Raw genomic sequence first — 6,083 nt, 5'->3', positions numbered from 1 at the left:
ACCTGACATCTTTAACCACTTTACCATTAGAGGATTTTGCTGTCTTACGTCTGGAGCCACTTTTTGCGATCCGGCGCTGTGCGACTTTAACTGACAATTACGCGGTCGTGCGACGCCATACCCAAACGAAATTTACGTCCTTTTTTTCCCACAAACAGAGCTTTCTTTTGGTGGTATTTGACCACCTGTGCAATTTTTACTTTTTGCGCTATAAACAAAAAAAGAGCGTAAATTTTGAAAAAACAACAATATTTTTTAAATTTTTGGCCAATTTGTTTTCTGCTACCTATGTTTGGTAAAAAAATTCACAATAAGCGTATTTTGATTGGTTTGCGCAAAAGTTATTGCGTTTACTAACAAAGGGAAAGATTTCTGTCATTTTTGGTGTTTTTTTTTTAACGCGTAATGGCGGCGATCTGCTATTTTTTTTGCGGGACTGCGACATTGCGGCGGACAGATCGGACCCTTGACTGACATTTTTGACACTTTTGGGGGTACCAGTGACATTACTGCAGTAATCAGTGCTATATATATGCACTGTTACTGTAAAAATGACACTGGCAGGGAAGGGGTTAATTTTATTGGAGAGGGAGGGGTTAATGTATGCCTGGTGCTTACTGACGTGTGGGGGGGGAGGTGACTGAGTGACACAGGGACAGATCGCAGGTTCAGCTATGCTGAACACTCCGATCTGTCACTCCCTGTCACTTGGGAGATCCGCCCGCTTGTGTTTACACAGGCGGGCGGATCTCCACACTAGATCCCCGACGATCGGGGCAGAGCTCCTCCCCTGGCCCGACTCCCGCTGTGACTGAAGGGGGAGTGTCTGACGACGTAGGTCTACGTCGTCAGACGATAAAGAGACACTTTGCCGCAGTAGTGCTACGGTACTCAGGGGCAAAGTGGTTAAGGGACTGTCAACCCATATGGATATTTAAATCGGGAGGTCCAGTGGTGAAATCTCCAGTTCCTGATTTTCTTCCAACATTCCTCTTGGGGCAAAGACAGCAATTTAGAACAGGGATGCTGGGAACCCCTTATAAGGAGCTCAACAGTTGTGAAGATCCAGAAACTCAGTGCAGGATCATATGAACCTCTTATAATGGGCACAGCAAGTGTGCAGATCCATATACTGTGCACAGGAATGGTGGGAACTCCTCATAATGAGCTCAACAGTTGTGAAGATCCAGAAATTCAGTGCAGGATCATATGAACCCCTTATAATGGGCACAGCAAGTGTGCAGATCCAGATACTGTGCACAGGAATGGTGGGAACCCCTCAAAATGAACAGAGCAGGTATACAGACCTGGGAACCAGAGTTGGTGGGAGCCCCTTACAATGGGCACTGCCTCATTTTCAAGCTGTAAGGTTTCCAGCATCATATTTTCTCCCCAGACTGACTGTCCCTGGCCAACCCCTTTCATTGTCCCAAGCCAACAAACAAATGCAAAACCTTCTGTGCTTGAGAGTGGACCCCAGAAATGATAGCTGTCTAGATTCCGGTCTTGGTTTAAATTAATAGCAGCCAGTTCATGTTACATCACAGTTCATAACAGAACATTACAAGTCCAACAGGTTAACACGTTTCGAGGGTCTTTCCTCTTTTTCAGAACCAAATGATTAACTTAACAAGCTGCTATACACCTGTTGGTTTGTGACTATAATGTATACCATTCTTTTAATAATAAATACATGTTTTGAGGTTAATGCACTAGGCTGGTGCTGGCCCTCTCTTTTTGTTTTTATGGTTTTAGTGTATCCCGACAAACCCTTTCATTCTTTGGATTTCAATTCTTTCAATCAAGGAAGCTGAGCATCATTTATGGACTTTACCTAGGGCTGTCTGAATGCAAATAAAGTCCACCTAGGAAAATAAAAAAATATAAAATAAACAATTAATAATTAATTCATTAATAATAATAATATAAAATATAATATTCCAAATAAAATAAAAACAGCACAATGTAAAAACTGTAAAAGAAAGTCGACATAAGCATAAATGCAGTCAGCGTATAGCTATGCAGAACATTCTTAAAACAATATTTAGGGCTTAGCAAATAAAAGATCTTTTAATTTCAAAATCTGAAACCTTGTAAGGGAAGGCAACAATACTTTGTAACAAAACCAATAGTAATGACGTTGGATGAACAGATAGGGTGGCACACATTTGTAGCCAACAGCTATTAAATCCTTTTTAACAGTGTTGAAATATGTAGCTCAAAGCTCCAAAATGTTCTACAACCAAAATCCCATGGTTATCAATAGGGTTGAGAGAACACGGACTGTATTATTCGGGTCCGTACCGGATAATTGGATTTTTGTTACCCGGACACGGACCCGAAAACTTTACTGTATATTCGGGTTTAAAATCCGTGTTTGGTAATTTTATTTCCTGTTTTGTATGTAATGGCGCAGTTTTAATGGCGCGGTTTCAACAGCCAATCAACAAGCGTTTAACTGGGTTGCCATAGAAGCCATCACAGCCATGCCTACTAATGGCATGGCTGTGATTGGCCAGCTGAAGCATGTGACCCAGGTCTTTATAAGCTAGAGACACAGCGCGGTGCGCGTCAGTCTGTTCTAGTGTAGGGAGAGAGCACACACAACGGTGCTGGCTGCTGCTGATTAGGGACAGAGACAGGAAAAAAAAACATTGTGGCTGTTAGAAAAGACTGTAGGGACAGGTCGGAGTGTAGGCAGGGAAAGATAGAAAAGCATTTTAGGGACAGGCTGGAGAGAGTAGGCAGGGAGAGATTAGGAGACACATGACAGAACAATCGTCCGTTAGCGATCTACATCGATTTTGCTGTGTGGGGGGTGGTGCAGTGAACAATCTTTTTGCCCTCACTTGAGCCCACTGAGGAGGAGGAGGAGGAGGGAGAAAAAAAAATATTTTTATCAGTCTGTTGTGTGCAGCGTTCAGCTATATTTTACTACACAGTGCTGTTCTAATCTATTTAAAAATTACAAATTTAAAGGGGATTTTTTTTCCTTCATAGCCTGCTGCTGACCGTGACATAAAACATATTGCTGCCATTTGCAGCACTCTAGCCCTTTCCATCGGTTATTTAGAGCCATTTCAGTGCCTGAAAGTTCGGGTCCCCATTGACTTCAATGGGGTTCGGTGTCCGGGTCAAGTTCGGAAAAAGTCCGGGTCACGGACCCGGACTTTTTTTTCAAGTTCGGCCGGACCCACCGAACACGGACATCCAGGTGTCCGCTCAACTCTAGTTATCAATTCTACCAGTTTACACATGAGTGTAGTTTTGCTTGAAGCTTTTAGCTTGAAAAAGTACATGAGCTTATATCAAACTTTAAACTTCAAGTGTTTTGGCCCCAATAGAAATCAATTAGAGAACTTAAAAATGTGTGACAAATGTGCAAAACCATGTACATCTTGCTGTTTGGCCTCCCTATCGATTGGCTAAACAAAATTACAATAAACGCTCAAGCATCAGACAGCCCTTGTATGCCTGTACAATGGCTAAAATAAAGTGCAGATGTAGCCTAAAGGAGCAAAAAACTTTAAGACAATCTAAAAAACAAGATGTTATAGGAGACCTGATAAAATAAATGATCATGAGTAGTTGTGGTGCCTCCATGAAGAGAAGAAAATAATTCACCTACAGTATGTTCAGAAAAGGACAATGGATATAGCCATGGTGTTCTGTCCAATTATATGCAATGGATATTATCAATTGGTTTTAGACATTGAGGTCTAGGGGAGCAATCTCTTCAAGTTGGAGCTAAAAAGCTTATGAATTAAATGTGTATGTACACAAACAAGAGATAAATAGACTGAGGAGGGAAAGGAACTGGTGACCTGAACGACACAGAAGGCTCTGTTGACCTAATTGTTTTGCTTTGCATCATTTAAGGTTCTTTGTGGTAAACCCAAGGCAGCAATAAAACCTCTGCAGTGTATTGATGCAATTTAACTAAATAAAATGCTGTACATGCAAACTATTATAGGAATACAATACAAGACTGACAGATGTACTGTACATATAACTCATGAACACACTGCCTCAGTGGCGTAGCGTGGGTTGTCAGCACCCGGGGCAAGGCAAGTAATTTGCACCCCCCCCAAACCCACGAGATTTTAGCACTCGAGTCTCTTCCACTAGATTAGTTAAATAAACCCTTACCCCCTAAGCACATGTATTGTTTGTTATGAAAATACTGATGTAATTAAAGAAAAAATGCATCTAAATACAAGTTTGAATGACCAGCGTGCCCCCTTATAATGTAGAATGACCTGCGTGCCCCCTTTCAATGCAGAGTGACCAGCGTGCCCCCTTTCAATGTAGAATGACCAGCGTGCCCCCTTTCAATGCAGAGAGACCAGCGTGCCCCCCTTTCAATGCAGAGAGACCAGTGTGCCCCCTTTCAATGCAGAATGACCAGCGTGACCCCTTTCAATGCAGAGTGACCAGCGTGCCCCCTTTCAATGTAGAATGACCAGCGTGCCCCCTTTCAATGCAGAGAGACCAGCGTGCCCCCTTTCAATGCAGAGAGACCAGCGTGCCCCCTTTCAATGCAGAGAGACCAGCGTGCCCCCTTTCAATGCAGAGAGACCAGTGTGCTCCCTTTCAATGCAGAATGACCAGTTTGCCCCCTTTCAATGCAGAGAGACCAGTGTGCCCCCTTTCATAGCAGAGAGACCAGCGTGCCCCCTTCAATGCAGAGAGACTTACCTGCAGCGGCGGCTTCTCCTCAGTTCCCCGCGTCTCCTCGAGTCCTCCCGTCTCCTCCTCTGCCAATGGTATGCGTTCGCCTTTCGGCCAATCAGGAAGCCGGTCTCAGACCCGCTTCCTGATTGGCCAGGAGAATGATCCGTGTGACAATAGCGAATTTTCATTCGCTATTGTCACACAATGGGTGGGCTCAGGGCGCACTGCTTTGCGCCCCGGGTCCACCCTTTTTTGAAGCCTATTAGAGCCTCTGGCTCTAATCAGGTGATTAAAAAAAAAAAAAAAACACTTTGTGACGCCCAGGCTGCTGACTCACTCGCTGCTAAACTGACTGAGCAGTGAGGAGAGGCCGCATAGGCAGGGATTGGCTTGCAACGCCACCCCACACTACACCAATGGACAGGTGAGGCACAGTCCAGCCCCGCCCCGCCCTGCCATTTTCAGCCATAGGGCGGCCGCGCTGGACATCTCCCAGCCTAAAGATGGAGGCAGCCGCAGACAGTGTGTGAACTGTGTATGTTAGTCAGACAGACAGAGTGACACTGCGGATGACCCCCCCAGATGCTGCGCCCGGTGCGGCCGGCCCCCCCTGAACCCCCCACGCTACGCCACTGCACTGCCTTCACTTCCTAGTGAATAAGCATGATCTATAGTCTGTATACAATTGGAAAATGCTAAAAGTTACTTAGCTAAGGTTATAGCAGCTTTACAATCTCTAAAGGCAACCAGGATCCCAGGGTGTACTCGACAGTACAAGTGATTGTAGGAAATCGGTGATAGCATCATCCTTCACAGTTTCTTCCAGGCACTGACCTTCCTATTGAAATTAAGGTAGTTGTTGCTATCCATCTTCTTAAAAAAAATGTCTTTGTTGTAATTGATCCTTCTGAATTGCCCATTAATACCACATCTAGGTATTTAATGGAGGGAGGGTGGAGGTGACTAGTGAAATTTATGTATTGCTATTCAAAGTACAAAGAAATATTGAAGGGGTTTCCTTCTCAGATGACCAAGAGGTCACCTATATATTTTATAACATTGAATTTTTCAATAAAATGGATTGAAGCATATTGTTATAAGATTCTCCTCAAATTTACCAATACATAGATTTGCAAAGTTAGGAGCAAATTGGGTACCCATAGCAGTACCTCTCACTTGAAGGAAAAAATGTGTCAAGAAAAACAAAATAATTGTGTGTAAGGATGAATTGAATTGCTTGAAGGAGGAAAGTTACCTGTTTATGTGGCATCTGTACTCAAACCCCTATTATGCAGGAATGCTGAGCAGAAAGATTAAACATCCAGAGTCAACCAGTAGTAATCTGTGGTCCTTTTCACTTTCATGATAATGCCCCTCTCAAAACGATCTTATATAAGGAATATACACTC

The 6,083-nt window shown here is 43.6% G+C and overlaps 1 protein-coding gene across 1 annotated transcript in view; it reads right to left on the bottom strand.

The window, feature by feature from the left end:
* Positions 1 to 6,083, bottom strand: part of LOC309550900 (3-galactosyl-N-acetylglucosaminide 4-alpha-L-fucosyltransferase FUT3-like) — a 1,045,386-nt gene that overhangs the window by 65,947 nt on the left and 973,356 nt on the right. The window lies entirely within an intron of this gene.

Source organism: Pelophylax lessonae, assembly GCF_965119305.1.
Source record: "Pelophylax lessonae genome assembly, chromosome: 3".
NCBI lineage: Eukaryota > Metazoa > Chordata > Amphibia > Anura > Ranidae > Pelophylax > Pelophylax lessonae.
Note: the sequence above shows the minus strand (reverse complement) of the source record. Positions and strands in the feature narration are given on the sequence as shown.